The 16897-nt window shown below is 33.9% G+C and overlaps 1 long non-coding RNA gene across 1 annotated transcript in view; it reads left to right on the plus strand.

Annotated features, from left to right (window-relative positions):
* Positions 1-4918: 4918 nt before the first annotated feature.
* The window catches only part of LOC123649312, a 43446-nt gene continuing 31467 nt past the window's right edge, over positions 4919-16897 (plus strand). The window contains exons 1-2 of the long non-coding RNA XR_006738961.1: positions 4919-5249; positions 11288-11382. This is a non-coding gene — a long non-coding RNA (uncharacterized LOC123649312). The remainder of the gene's footprint in view (positions 5250-11287; positions 11383-16897) is intronic.

Raw genomic sequence — 16897 nt, forward strand, 5'->3', positions numbered from 1 at the left:
TATAAGAATCTACCCAACTGCAAAGTAAATCTAGGTTTCTAAACAGTATGTTCTCTAAAGCTGATACCTAATTAATTATAGCATATAATTATTTAAGTAACCTCTGAGGAGGATTTTCTAATTGTTTTTTAATGTGTCAATTAGCTATAGGAAAGAGAAATTATCTAAGACAATTGACAGAAAAATGATATTATCAACATATGAAATAAGTCAAAATGTTGCATTTTAAAAAAGGAATATAGATGAGTAAATTTGTGGGAAAAGCTCATCACATTTCCACCAACAAATTTCAGTAAATCTTGTGTAGGTATATAATTTCAGTAGTAGACAAGATGCTATATCTAATTAAACAGTTGTACATCTTGAGGTCTGACACTTCATAGACCTTTAAAAGAAAAAAAGTACTTTTTATGGATTTGTTTAAAAAAGTACAGAAAAATACCTAGGTGGTATTAAAAATATAAAACATACACTTATTACTACCATAGCCATACATCATTAACACACATACGAAATGACTGTTTACATATTATATTAGTTTCCTAACGCTATAAAAATCACCACTTAAAAAAATCACCATAAACAAATTACCATAAACCTAGTGGCTTAAAACAACAGAAATTTATTCTCTTACAGTTCTGGAGATCAAAAGTCCAAAATGGGCTCAATGGCCTAAAATCAAGATGTAGGCAGGTGGGTGTGGTAACACATGTCTATAGTCCCAGCTACTTGGTCCGAGAGGCGGAGGCGAGAGCATTCTTTGAGCCCAGGAGTTCTGAGCTGCAGTGAGCTATGATCACACCACTGCACTATAACCTGAGTGACACAGCAAGACCTCTTCTCTAAAAAATAAATTTAAAAAAAAAGATGTAGGCAGAACTGTGTTCCTTTCTGGAGGCTCTAGGGAGAGTCTGTTTTCTTGCCTTTTTCAGCTTCTAAAGCTCTTGAACCTCACGAACCTTTGGCTCATGGGCTCAAACTTTTATCTTCAAAGTCAGCAATGGCTGGTTGAGTCTCACATCTCATCACTGACTCTTCTGCTTCCCCTTTCCACACTTAAAAAGGACTCTATAATTACATTGAGCATCCTCAAATAGTCAATCCAGAATAATCTATTCTTAGGTCATCGGAGTAGCAACCTTAATTTCTATGTGCAACCTGAATTCCCTCTCACCATGTAACATAACATATTCATAGATTCCAGAGAGATAGAACATGGACATCTTTGCTAGGCCGTTATTCTGCCTACCATATGTATGAATAATTTTTCCTTTAGTTTTCTTCAGGAACTCTGTGGACTATCATCCATCTCTGAAATTTTATGCAAACTAGTTGCATGTATGCATTATTCTAGGAGTGTCTGTAGCTTTCAACAGATTTACAAAGGTTTAGAAATCATTGGACTAGATCCAACAATGATGGTCTGAAGAATACCAATGTCACCTTAGAAGCACAGTTTGGCAGTGTCAACAATGTAGAATTTCAGAATAGCTTTTTATCATGTATATGTTTAACTATAATCATAAAACCTTGATATGAATTGAAATTTTTTCTTATAGTGGTTTTCCTGTGTGTTTTTATAAGGACTGTATATATATATGGAGAGGGAGGCAAGGAGGGGAAGAGAGAGAACCTACCCATGCACAAGAGCAAGCAAATGATATGGATGTTCCTTGAACCATTTTTATTTTTGTAACTTTTTGTACATATGAAATAGTTTCCAAATAAAAAGGTTTTTTAAAAAAGTTCTAAGTCCACTTCAGAGAAACAAGACCAACAGGAAAATAAAAAGAACTTGAAAACCCTACTAAGTAAATTGTTTTTAAACCATTCACTAGTATATACTGTTTCCAAGTTACTATCCAAAATGTTTTCTTCTTTAAAAGTCTGCATTCTTTCTTGAAAGATGAACAGACCTATAGCTTTCACAGTTTTTCTAAATAAGTTAATATGTTGAAGCCAACATTCCATCAGTTGTAGCTTACTCATTAGCAACAGCAGGAGGGGAAAAGAGCATTGAAATTACAAAACCTTGGTTCTCCATACTACCCATATTTACCATGCATTTGCTAGTGATTGCATTCCAGTTTCCAAAAGCAAAATCCCAGATTTTAAATTATGACTTCAGTTCTACTCTCATGAGAAGTAAAGAGGAGTATGCAGAGACACAAACTGGCTCGGTAGAAAGGAGTGGGGGAGGGATGATTAACTTTTTACTATATAGAAAAAAGAAAGCTGAAAACTTCCGCCCTAATTGAGTACCTAAATAATTGAGTTCTTTTTTATAAAGTACATCACTCCGTGGAATATTAAAGTTCTGGGCAGGAATTCTTCCTAGTTTTTCACCCATGAATTGGATAGTCTGAAGTAAAAGCGCTTTTTCTTTTTCTTTCTCTTTCAAATTTAACTCAGGAATTTGCACCCCCTTGTGGTCAAATATAAAATTCTTAGTTTTCAAAAGACCATTTTTTTCCAGTTGGTTTTTTTGTACAGGCATAGGAACTACTGTACGTTACTTTATTTTGTTTTCTTCTGTTTTAGCAAATCAAGAAATTTGCACAAAGGATTTTAGGCTTTTTAAATAAAATGGGACTTAAATCTTCTAAAAGTAACCTTCACATAAACTTTAGCCTATGCAAAATGGAGATGATAATCGCACCCACTTCATGAGTTATATGAGGATTCAATGGGAAAATGTATTTACATGCTTAGCACAATGCCTGACATAGTAGGTCTTCAGTAAATGTTATTCTTTATCAACATCATCACTTAGAATTCTTTTGACAGAGTATATCTAAAAGGACACTAGATCAAAAATTCTACAGTGAGGAAACCAGGTTGTGTTATTTACCTATGCATGAAGTTCTAGTACAATCTTGCAAATAAGTTCCCCAAATATACCACTTATCCAGACTTTGCCTAGCTGAGTACATTATATTTTTAAAGTACAAAGAATTTGTGATTATCTCTGGAAGGTAGAAATTTGGATGGTTCTTACTTTCTTTATATATTTTAGATTGCCCTGGGGTCTTTTTTGAACTATAATAATCAGAAAGAGCAATAAAACTATTCCATTTCCATGTATTAAATGAAATGGTAAAATAAATTAACATCCTAACAGGAATCATTACTCATATTTGGCTAAAATCATTTGTCAGGCTGATTTATTATTTTAAGGGGCTCTTGAATAAGAATGCTAACCCCTAACAGCACTAACTCTAGTAAGATTTTTTTAAACATCCATTAAAGAAGCCATTCAAAGGTATGTTAATGACTGACTCACAATAGCAAACATTTACTAAAATGCTAAGCAGTGTTGAAATGCCTTTAATACATAGGCTCATTTACATCCTTACAACAACCCAATGAGGTACTAATGTTAGTTGTTTTAATAAAGGTCTGACAGATAAAGTAACTCACCTAAGATCACACAGCAAGTAAGTAGCAGAGCTGGGATTCAAACCCAGGCAGTTTGGTTCCAGAGTCCACCCACTTAAGCAGTGCACAAAAGTACCACAGAGACTTAAGACAAATACAGTGCTGTGCCATGTTACGTCTTGATCTCAAGTTGTTAAAATCCATTTCTTTTCCAGTGTACCTCAACAATGCAAACCATGCTACCCTTCTCCCATTTCCTTGCTATTTTTTTTCTTTTCTTTTTGCTTCTTCATCCCTCAGTACAGCCACCATTTCCTTACTTATTAATACTTCAGGCACTTTCATATCCATTGTCTTATTTAACCTTCACAAGGAAGGTGTTAAAATACAACTTTATCATTTATTGTCCTATCACAGCACCCAGTTTTTGAGAGTGGACACAGGTTTGCCTAGAACTTGTGCTTCTACTTACCAGTATAAGAACTTTAAGGCAGGTTTCTTAATCTGAGCCTCAGGTGTCCTCATCTGTAAAATGAAGATAATACCTACTTCATAGGGTTGTTGTAGGCAATAAACACGATTAGTCCATGAAGCATTTATTTAGCACAGTGCCTGGAACACCGTACAGTCAATACGAGGTATCCGTTGTTTGTTATTATTAATAGTTTATCAATGTGTCGCACAAGGGAAACCCGTCTTTGCTGGATTTAGTTCACTTACCACACCATTAAAAAAAAAAATCACCCTACGTGACACCCAAAGACTGCCCATTCCTATCTCCAAAACCGAGCAGAAAGTTTAAAGATAAGACGGTAAGAGAAACTAGATTTGATGAAAGCGCCTTCGCAACAGGCAGCCTAGGACAGGGAAGAAATGCTCCAGCAAACTTAAGCAATCATTAACTCTAGGCAGGCACACACTCACACGCACGAATATCTGACAAGAAAGGAGGAAAAGAAACCACGCCTCCTGTGTGTGCTCAGGTTGGATCGTGGGGCGTGGAAGAAAATGGCCCAGGCTGCAGAATCTGACAGATGTGGACTAGTCCACTGCCTTGCTACCTGTACTGCCTTAGGCAAATTACTTAACGTCTCTGAGACTTGGTTTCCTGGTCTTCAAACTGAGAATAGTCGTTCCTACCTCGTAAAGTTGTTCTCGGGCTTAAGAGCGAAAGCTCCTGTAAAGCGTTGGCGAACGGCAAGAGTTTTACGCGCTGGCGGGGCTGTTTTAAGTACACGTGTCTCACAGACACATTCCGTTGTTGGAAACTTAAGACTGGCTGTAAGACGTTTTCCTTTTCGCCGCAGCGGGGCCCTTATTTGTTCACCTCCAAAAGTCTACTAAATGCCTAGCGACTGTTAGGTGTCCGTGCACCCTTGGGCCCACAGTGTGTACGGTCACTCCACCTCCGCGGCTGTGCAAAGGCGCTACACGCACGCGCAAGAAAAAAGGCAAGCGGACTGAGACCGAAGAGGTGAAGGGAGATCTGCGAACAGCGGTGATTCCGCGCATGTGCAAGGCATGGGCCGAGGGGTGGGGGAGGAATTGGAGTTTGCGCCTGCGCAAAAGTGTCAGGAAAGCAGGAGAAGGGAGGTTCAGAGGCGGTATTGACAGCTGCGGCGGCAGCCCGCGTTCCCGGCATGCCCTGGGGCGGCGGGGTTGGCTCTAACGAATTTGAATGAGGAGCCTCAGCGCTTTCGGCGCCATTTTCGAGTGATGCCTGATCTCATCAATCTAGCGGGAGAGACGGGATAACCTGTCCGAGTACAGTGCCACTAGGACTCCGCCAGAAAAAAATCACTAAAAAATTCGTCAAAATTCTCTTGGACCAAAGGGCAGTCGGCGGTGCTTCGCCAAGGTTGGCGCAGTCGGTAAGACCCTGAAGAAGTAGCAGAGCGGGACTCGGGAGATGGCAGTGGTGGGACCCGCAGGCGGTGGGGGTGCAGGGAGTCGGCTCTGGGTCTGCCCTCACTTTAATCGCGAAAAATCCCAGGAAATAGGGTTAGGGGTAACTTGGGCGTCTGCGAGTGGGCAGCGGTGGGCGGAATGTGGCGGGAGCGCTGAGAGACAGGGCTGTGGGGGGAGGGGAGCTGTAGTTTGAGCGGGACGCGGACCGGCTGCGGCGGAGCGGCCGCCGCCCAGCGGATCTGTCAGTAAGACCCCCCGCCCGGGGCCGGGGACTGCGCGCGGCCGGGTCTCCGCAGGCCGCGGATCTTGACAGGAGGAGGGGGCGCGCGCTCCTCTCCCATACCCGAGCCGAGCCGCCTTTTTTCGCAGTTTTCCCTGTTGGCTGATGGCCGTCTTCGCATGACAAGAAACTTAAGGTCGACGGAAAATTCAGGACCTTGGAGTAATGGGTCCCTCCGGTCGGTTGTGGCGGACAGTGTACCCCTCGCCCGGCACCCAGCCATCTATATTGTCGTCTTTTGACACTAAAGCGTGAGGTGTCCTAGGAATGAGAGGTTCCCAAACCCTCGCCGCCCTCGCCACTGCGCGCCTCGGTCCCAGTGAGGTCTTTTTAGGTAGGGTCGTATTGACCGCGTCTGACGCTTCCAAGATGGGGCAGGGGCAGGCTTTTGAGGTTGTAACGGGCTCGGAGGAAAGATGCTGGACTTTCACTTCTTACTGGGGGTTTTTGTCATTTGCTCTTGCAGCGTTGCCCTTTCTCAAGGGGGAGGGGTGTTCTTGAGTGAGATGAAAGATGGGGCTTCGAGCTAGCGATTTCCTTCTCCTGGCTATTTCCTCCGAGTCGCACTTTTCTTAAAAGACTTTTTCCTTCTCCAGTCTTTGAAACATCTCGCAAGGAAAAAAGCAATCTGTGAAACTGTTGATGTTTCCTCCCGAAAAGTCTATACCCAAACAAAGTAACGGTAATTTGCAGTCACCTTTTCTTGGGAGCTCTCGACGCTGAGGCAGAGGGGAGAGGGTGCGTTAATCGTCTTTCCCTTTAGTGATTTTTTTTTTTCTTAACTAGTAGTTCTATCAGTTCTCACTCGACAGCTCTTCGGTGATGTGAGCCAGTAACTGCTTTAACTTTAGGTAATACTTTGTGGCCTTCGTGAAAAATCCGCATTAAAGACATACTAGATCTTAAGTCCTTTTCCGCGCTGAAGGCACCACTAGATTAACTCTTTGCTGGTGTGATGTTTTGCGTGTGGAGCGCACGGCTCTGAGTTGCAAATATTCTGGAGATGCTTTTTGCAGCAGCTGTTCAATTGTTCGCAAAGAGGAATAACGCTTCCTGGGAATCGCAGTGACACCCTTTTTAAGGACTGCCTGCCTGCATTGTTTTTCCGCCTACAATTGATATAAGGATTGATTGACTTCTTATATTTCTATGAAGATCTGGGGGACCCGCCCTCACTTAGAATCTTTCTGGGAGGAGAATAGGCGAGCGCAATGTGATGTTTTTCAAATTGTGTCTAACGGAGCTTCCAAAACACTGGACTTGTTACCCCCTGATTGGCTGGAAGGAAGCGGGACTGGGGGGTTTGAATGTTGAACGCTAGATTATAATTCTCGACTTTCCGAAAAATTATACTTTTAGTCAGAGAACCACGGAAATAGTTATGAAACGTTAAGACGGGAGTTTAAAGAAAAAGTTGGTGTTTAATAGTTTTTTTCTCCCATAAAGGACTTTCAGGTGGGTCTGAAATGTATATTAAAAGCAAAACTTGAAGAGGTTGTTTTTGCAAAATTCTATTTCAGCTGGCTGTAATTACAAGACTTTTATATATTTGACCCTGTTCTGTATCGGTCAAAAACTGATTGAAGGAGTTTTTTTTTCTTTTGATAGGAATTTTTTTTATCTTAAACTACATATATTTGTTGGATGCAGATTACCGGAGAATTGTTTCTTTTATTTTGATAAAAAGAAACATTAATTTTCTTAATGTTAACAAATGATCTTTTCCATATTTTCCATAAAAATTTAATGTATTTTTTAAACTTTTCACATCTAATTTAAAATATATAGATTTTGCTGATTCAGTCATTGTAGTGAACTTAAAACTTTATTATACAAGACATTTATATTTCTTAATTTAGACAGTACAACAGGTACGTAAGCGCAGGTGCGTATATATGGTTTCATTCCTTTGATAAATTCATTATGAAGAAATATGTCGTATACAACAGTGTGGGTGCGTTGTGTTTTATTTGGGTTTTAGGTGGTTTTTGTTTAATGTTGCTTAAGACAGCCGTCAATATATTTCTATTTATTACCAAGCTTGTCACTCCATTAATTGCATCTTGATAAAAGGCGGGTGTGGTTTTCAAAGAAAAGCCATAAACTCACTGATAAACAGATAGCTTTATATGCTTTAAGAAGAATAGTTTCATTTAATAGAAGTTTATATTGCTTTTTCAATGTAGTTGAAATTTTGAAACTTATAGTTTGTATTTTTACATTAAGTCCAAAATGCATTGTTAGAAAATTTTCAAATGAAAAATCTTAATGACTTTTACAAGTGTCTGTAGGGCTGTAAATATAATTTATATTAAATAGTGGAATAGCTGAGTTTATAATTCATACTATTTTGTATTGCCTTCATAACATGAATTGTGATCACACAAACCCATGTTCGTTTCCTTTTTTCAAATCTGTGTATTTTGGACCAGCTCATGAAAATTTCATAAAAGGTGTAATTATCCTCTCTATAAAATTGATCTAATGAAATTGTAGATCTCATTTCTATTTTAAATGTAACTATACCTAAAGTACCAGAACTAGTGGGTTTTGCTTTTTACTGTTGATTTTTGTTTTTGGTTTAGTATTTTAATTTTCATTCAAATTATGTGAGTCGGAGAATTTTTTGGGGAGTGGGGACAGGCTTTAAATTCTACCAGTCTGGTTAAGTTTCACCATACTTTTTTAGCACTTTGGTTTATAGGATTTTTTTGTGTATTTTGGGAATGATGAGTAAAGGATGGTTTTTCTTTAATAAGCTATTTTTAAAAGGAGGATTTCTTTATTTAAAATATTTTACTTAAAGCTTGAGAACACACTAGCGCCTAAATAAAATCCACAGCATTAAAAATATTTTCCCTTTTGTGTGATGCTACATAAGAGGAAGATTTTGGTTTTGTCAGCATATACATTCCAACGGATGTATATTTTTTAATGTTTATATGCACATATCCATATTTTTCTGTAGAAATTGGCAGTTCTAATTTATTTTATATTGTAAAGAAAAGTCATTTATTATCACAGGAAAACAATGGTGGGGTATAGTGTGGCTACAGTAGCTCACCTCTTTGAAACTATATTTACATACTGTGGGGAGAGAGAATGAAAGAAGGTAAAGTATCAGTCTTCCTGGTAGCATTGATTTTCATTTTGTTTGCCCTTCATACTATTTTTAAAAAGCCAAGTGAAAAGTGCAATAACAGACTTTTTTTTAATGCTGTTTACTTGTATTAGTTGTACATTTACAAAATGTAGCCTCAGGTGTCTGTATATAACAGTGTATTTTTTTTTCTAATCAGATTTAATACCAGTTTTAATGTCTATCAAGAACTATACAGCTAAGGATGAAAATTTCAAAGTAGCTTCCACATTCTGGATCCCTTGTTTCATCATGATTTGTGTACTACATTTTTGTTTTGTGGAGACGTGTATATTTTTGTTTGCTTATTGATTAGTGTGTAGTAACTATTCAGAATGTCAGGGAATACTTCAATCCAGAAATATTGGTCAGTTGATTTGGCTTACAAAATGAAAAAAAATCCTAGAGACTATATTAGATATTTTTTCTACCTGATACGTTAGCATTCTTCAATTAAAAAATCAAGTAGATTATAAATTTATACAGTTTTTTAAAATTATCCTATAAAAATTTGTCTCTCTTTAAAATATTACTTACCTAAATTGACTCCTCTTTTTTTTCTTTTGCCTAATGAAGCTTAATAATCCCATTGATTTCTTTTTAACCCCTTTTTAGAAGAAACAGATACTGATTTGATTATAACTAGAAAACACATCTTAGAAAGAATCATCATATTAGAGTGTACATGTAGTTTTGTGGGGTTTTTGGTTTTTTTTTTTTTTCAATTCAGCAAACAGAAAATTGTGTGCCAGGCAACTAATTCTGGCACATAATTAGAACTCAAACTATGACTTGCTAAAATTTTGTAGCCCCAAATCTTGTAAGACCAAAGGAAATCAGTAATAAAGTACCACTTTATTTCAAATAAGTGTTGAAAATGAGATTAAGCATTTAAATTTTAGAAGTGACAGTATTAGAAATTTAAAGTCGTGATTGTCTTAATAAGAGTAACAATATCGATTTTAGAATATCACATTACTAATATGTGTTTATATATTTATCTGATTATTTGCACGTACAAATGACTGTAGATCCTTCATATAAATATTGTTTTCTAGTTAGGGAACTAATTTTTTTTTTTTTTTTGGCCTGGAGTTTTGGGATTTTTTGGTGGTTATTTTGGTCTGTGTTACAGATGCTTTAAAGGATCTTCCTTTTAGAAAGACAAGTTTCAAATACTGGAATTGATATTAAATATATATACTTGAATTTTATTCTTAATGTTTATTTAAAATAATGGGAAGTTTAATATACTTTTGTTTAATCCTGCCTTATTTCACTAAAGAATGTTTGCACTGAAAGACTTATGGTTGTTTCTAAGTATAAATAATAAGCTAGATTTTAGATTTAAGTTTTACTATTTGAAAGTTTTTTAATAATGTCATTTTTTATCATGCATATTGGTTTAATATTTACTGTATTTATATCCAAACCTCTTTTGCTTCTTATAATCTAGTATTTTTTGTCTCCCTACTATTTAAAAACTTAACATTTGGCATGTTAAGTTTTTTACTATTTTCCTTCTCTGATTTCTAAACTTAAGATACCTTAACTTTCAGAGTGCTCAAACGTAGAAAACTATATCTTTTGAGGAAGACTATATAGAAATTATTTTAATGTTTTAAAATGTTGTGATATTTGGATTAGTATTTATGAGTTATGTGTGATTGTGTGGTTTTTGTTGTTAAACAATCAAATATTTGGTGACAGAAGAATAAAGGTTTTTTTTGTTTGTTTTCATCTTTAATTTTCCTAAACCATTCTTAAATAAAAGTGGGCAGCTCATTCAGATCATTATGATTCATATGTAGTACATTATAAACCTTTGATAATTTAATATTTTTATATAGTTGATTCCTACATTAAATCATTAAGATTCAGAAAGGTGAAACAAATGAAAAAGCCACTTTAATACATTCAGTTATATCCTACCTCTACTTGGAAACATGAAAAAATCATTTGGTCCAGTAGTGGTCCATTTATTACTTGTAAGCATTTTAATTTAGTCAAAAAATAAATTCCACATTTTGATCTGTTAGAACTGTAATGTATTAAAATGTTTGGAAATGTTGATATTATTCACTCAGGCTTGGCAAAAAGACTAAAGTTGAAAATAATAGTAATTTCTGTCATCATTAAAATGTTTGATAACTTGAGGAGAAAGTTAAATGTTGTCCCCAGTAATCTTAAACTGTGTGTATTTTATGAATTTTAGAAGCACAACTATATTTCTGATATTTTCCTTATGAAATCCCCTTCTACCAGTCCTCTAACAGCTAGCTACCTACATACACGTGTACTCATCCATAGTCCTTTGAAAATGAATGCCCTCAAGAGAAATGAAAGCAGAAACAAATTAATATGATTTGTTTGAAGAGACTTCAGATGATAAAGCATATCACAGGTGTTTCTAATCAAGTTATTTCTATTTTTAAAACATTATTTTTAAGTTAGGGCTTCTTTGAACACTGGTGAGATTGGGGTCATTTTGAAGACCTTCTATGTTCAGGGATCATCTATGAAACTACAAGAGATGAAAATCTGTTGTCTTCATGCTATAATACATGACATTTTTATTGCAGGTTTTGACCTTTAGGAGAGAGCCAATTCTGGAGAACAACCTAACTTCTTTGATTGAATACTCACATAATATGCTGGAACATGGTAGGAGATTAAGGTATACTAATGAATTTTAAAAGCATATAATTTTATATCTTTGCAATATAATTAGACTAGACAATTGGTAAAGCTGAAACTTTCAGACAAACTAAAATCAATAAATAATTAACAGAAATCATCCTGTCAAGTGGCCAAAGCTGAGCTGTATTGCTTATTAAAACTCTAGATTTTATTTTATACAGTTAATGTTGTCATTGTCTAGTATTAGGTCCAACTCCAACTGAATTTATTTATTCTAAAAATAAGTATATATAGTATTTTTTTTTATTTCCTTAAGGTTGTTATTACAGTGTACTAAGTAAAAGAATTAAATAGTAGACTTTTCATCTTATAAAATGGAGGTTTTAAATCAAATGGAATTTGGTATTTGGCTATTTGACAGCAAGAGTAGTAGGTAGAGCCTGCAAAATTCGATAAGATTAATGAGACTATTTTAAGACAATTTAAAGTATTCCAAGTACTATCCTAACCAAAAGTGGCAATGTGGTTGAAACTGAAAAACCCACTTTCTTAAACAGAAACTATTAGTATCTTACTCATAGGTACAGTGAGTAAAATATTTAAGTTGTTCATATCAAAAGTTGCAAATTCTAAAAATAAAATTGTAGAATGCCTAAACTTCAGTGACTTTTCTTGTCTTTAACCTTCAAAATACTTTATCACAGAGACACTTTTCTGGCATATGTATCTTCTTTGATTTTTATAGTTTTAGTTGGAAATTTCACATAGTATTTAACAACACAATTTTTGTTTTCTAAATGGTGATCTGGTATTGTAAAAATGAATTTATTTAACAGTATTACTAAATTTTACTTGACTAATTCTTTTATAGTAAAGTATTAATCTCATGGTAAAGTATTAACCATAATATATTTTTTTAAATCTATTTGATAAAGTGAGGTTTATAAAATTTACTACAATTTAAAAATTTTTTTTTCATCTAAAAATGTTTACTTTATATATTTAAGATACAGGAAATCCTAAAGGTCTGCTTTCATGAGAAAAGTGTAATTTAGTCTTAAGAGTGAAGTGTAATTATCATCATGATCATAGAACTGCTTTTAACTTTAAACAATGTAAAATCTCTTAAATTCTCAGATGTTTTTAATAATTTTGAATGTTAAGATATATATGTGTATATATATTTTAAAATATTTTAAACTGAAATTTGGTATTTCTGTATTATGGGATATTAAATAGATAATCGAAGAATGTGAATCTATCAACAATTGAAGTTATATAAAATGTTAAAATTTAATGGGAATCAGAGTTTAATATAAGGGTGAAGTTCAGGTAGTTTTATATTGGTGTCATTGGTGCTTCTTTGAGGTAAATACAAGGTATAGAATGTCTTTCCAACTTTGATTTGAGAATGTTATGGAAAAGCAGCTTAATTTGAATAGGATGAAAATGCATAACAGTTTTTCCCCTACTGACTTAGTCAGAATTTTTCAGGTTAGAAAACAGTAAGATGAAAAATGAAAAACGTGGTTTATCTTAGTGTCTGGGGGAAAAAAATCCAAGTTCCGTTTATCACTTTCAATCCAGATATCTGTAGACACAGCCTTAATGAGTTAAATGAGGGAAGAGAGACAGCATTTGAGTTTATACTGTAAATAAAGATGTAAATCCACAAAGTTGTTCCGAATTTAGAAAGTTTATGATTTGTGATTTTCGAAGGTGTCAAAACTTACTGGTTGGACACAAATATTTAACATCATGTAATTGTCCCCTCTATAGTTATATACTGGATTATAAACGTCTAAAAATTTAGCTTAGTAAATATCTTAAAAATCAGTACATATATTAATAGTTTTCTAGTATTTGGTCAATTATTACAGTGTGAAAAACTTTAACCTAATTAGTACTATGTATTATTTTAGGAGGCAGATTAATAACGCCTTCTACTGCTATGTATGATTGGCTTTCTTTTAACTGCCTCTTAAAAGGCATTCTGTAAAGCTTTTGACTATTTTAAATTTACAATATTTTACAAGTTTAAATATTTAGATATTTATATCTAACACCCTTGATAGGTATATCATTGTGCAGAAGTTGCAGGAAGAGATTTATTTTAATTTTTGTCTTTTTTCAGTGATTTGTATCTTATTTGTGTGAATGCATTATCAAAGTTAAATAACATTCACTTTCAGGAAAAATTCTTAATTATCCCTAAAATACAGTTGTACTGTCAACTGTTCCTGTCTAATTGAAATGGTTGTTTTTAGGATAGAAAGAATGTGTGAATAAACTAGAATAGAGGTACCTTAACATATCTGCATATGAAGGAACTTAAAATTATTCATTATTTGTCAGTGGTGTATAATGCTAGTTTATAAGGACTACTTATATTTTAAGCAGTTTGTCAGCTATGACAATTTAATAGAGGTTTTATAGTATTGCTGAGGCTTTGTTAAATAAGATACAATTAACTTAATAAAATTTTAAATGTTTATTGAAGAAATTTTGTGCATGTGTGTGTTTTGTTTTTATTTGAAATAGCAAATAACATCCTTAATCTATTTATATTGTTTTTCTAATGTATCAGAATTAAATTTTCTGGCAAGCACTTTTGAAAAGGCTGTATTTAATAAATGTGAGCATTTTTAATTTTTATTAAATAAATTTTGAGGTGGAATTTCTGTCCATAGCACCACAAACCACACTTTTGATATTCCATTAACATATATTATCTGGTTTAGTTTTACTTTCCTATTTTCATGGTTAGAGTCACTTGGAGGAAAAACATGCAGCATGTTTCAAATGTGGTGAGACTGATTAATCCCATTGGTTAATAGTTTATTAATCCATTACTATTTCTAAATGTCTTAATTTTTAAAAATCCTTCTTTAGTATTTGCTGTTAGTCTTTTTTATTGTGTAGCTTTCATAATAAATATATTTAAACTTATCTTGTTATCCTGTTATCTTCAGAATTATTTATTTTTATTATTAACATTTGTTCCCCACTGAACTAAGTACAAAAATTACTTTTTCAATTTCAATTAAAATAAGAAATTGGGGTTTTCTTTTTTTTGATAAAATATCTGAGTTTAAAATATTGCTACTATTTCATAATTTTATTTTAAAAATCTCAAACCTAGCCTTCTTGACTAAATATTATTAAACTTAGCCAATTCTATTCTGTGTATGGGTTTTTCTTTTTAATAATTTATAGATGTCCAAATTTTTCTGACTTTATATCTTTTTGAATCAAAAATTGCTTAGGTGCTGAAAGATGAGTTGCATTTAAATTTAAAGTTGTAAGTCTATAAATAGCATCACATTACACTTAAAGGTAATTTAATAATAAATATTTCTATTTCTGCTACTCATCAATTGATATTATTTGCTTACTAAGTTTTTAGCTTAGTATTGCACATTTAAAGTAGGTAAATTGCACATAGAAATATTTTTAATAGCTGAGATTTTTGGAAAAATGTTACAAACTACAATAATTTCTTTGCCAATAGTGTCTGAAGTCAAACATGTAGTGATTAGATATATGGGGTACCTGGGGGTCAGGGGCCTTTTGTAAGCAAAATAAAGTGTCATTTCTTGACTGGAGTTTGACACTTTCTTATTTTCCAGGAGGATAAGTAGGGAAGATACTCTCATTATGAATTCACCCTAACACTGGTTAAAACTCTTCAGAGAATTCTGATAATTGAGCAGTTCAATCTAATGACCTAAAGATTATTACATGTCATTAATTATTTTCCTTAGATACATTATAGGCTGTCTTTCTAATCAGAATTCCAATTTTGTCTTCTCTCGCTACCCCACTTTTTAAAGAAAAATTCCTTCCTAAATAATTTTGTCATACAGTGATATAAGCAGACCTGGTAGGTAGGTTGGACTGAACATTTTTCCTCTGTGTGTTAGTTGCATATGCTTTTCTCAGCTTGCTGTTTAAGAAGCAGCAGCAGCAGTGAATAAACAAGTTATCACCACAGTCCTTGTTCTTATCCCTTACAGCTGGGAGCAGGGGCTGGGAGATCGCTGCTGCTTGTCAGCTGTTGTACAGAACATCAATATGCAATAATGGTGGCCAAAGGAGCCTGCACCCATGAGTTTTTACAGACCAGGTGGGAAGGGCCCAAGTATCAGTGTAATATATATACAGTACGGAAAATATGTTCTTTGACAGATATTTTCTTCCCAGTGCAACATAAAAAGAACAGTAGATGCTTGTAGCTCTTAGACTCTATTATTTTTTACTATTTACTCTGGTTTTAGTTTATTTAAATTTTATTCAGTTAATTACATCTCTTAGAATAGAAAACTGTCTGGCTTCCGGAAGTATATGTGGTGTGTTTTGTGTTTTTCATTTTTAAGCTGGTAGACTGGAAGAAATTATTAATAATTAGTTGCTGATACCACAAGTTAGGTAACATATTGAGGAAAGAAAAATAAAGTTGGCTATGGCCACACAGGAGTGTTTCTTTCACTTTTGGGCCATGTTCTGAGCCCATATTGTCTTTGTTTTATATCCCTGTCTAAGCAAGGCCAAATTCTTACTGATTTCACTATAACAAAAAAAAAAGAAGGAAAGCAATGTTCTATATTATTTAGTGTTGTAAATAACTAAAAACAAAGCAGATCATAGATTAAAATTTGTATCTATTTTTTCTCACTACTATTTATTATTTCTATGATTTACTATATAAGGAAGTTCAAATTATTCTAAGTTTTTTTGGAAATAGGGCTTTGTAATTTGAAATAATATAGAAGAATGTTCTTTATTTTTACTATTTGAATTTGCACAGATTTGTATAACCTAAATAATTGATATAATTTTCTTCTCTTTTATATTTAAATAATTGCAGTAGGTTATAGTTACAGGGAAGTAAATTTTGGATTTCTATTGAAGTTCTGATTTCATTTGTAGAATTCTTGGTGGGAAACTACAAATGACATTTTGTTTTATTGTATAAGCCTAAAGTCCCATTGAAGTCTAATATTTGCAATAGCATTCAAAGACTATTTTAAAAGATAGCCATAGTTTCTTCCTTGTCATCTTCATTAAAATCACTCCTGATCATTCCCACTGTTAATGGTTTTCTTTACCAATCACAATAAACTCAGAATATTAGTTCCCTAGTAATATTACTTTTAAAAAAAACAAAAACCCTTTGTCATAGTATGTGCTTAGTTATCTGAAATAATAAATGAGCCCATAACCTGTTCTGGCATTGTGAAGTCAAGCATATTCAACCATAAATTGAGATAACTTTTTTGTTGTTGTTAGCTAATACTAGAATGTTTTTTTAATATGTTAATGTAACTTAACAAATAACATTAACTACTGTTATAAAAAGTGAGTTACATAATCCTTTCTGTTAAAAAACACCTTGTTTTTTACCATTAATTACTGCTAAGTGTCTGTGGACCACCTGTGTTAGAATAACCTAGAATAAAACAGTTTTTCAGACATGCTAAATCAGAATCTTTGGAGCTAAGACTCAGGAATAGGCGTTTTTTTACAAGCTCTAAAAGATTGTTTTTAGGAGA

The sequence above is a fragment of the Lemur catta genome, chromosome 13 (genome assembly GCF_020740605.2).
Source record: "Lemur catta isolate mLemCat1 chromosome 13, mLemCat1.pri, whole genome shotgun sequence".
NCBI lineage: Eukaryota > Metazoa > Chordata > Mammalia > Primates > Lemuridae > Lemur > Lemur catta.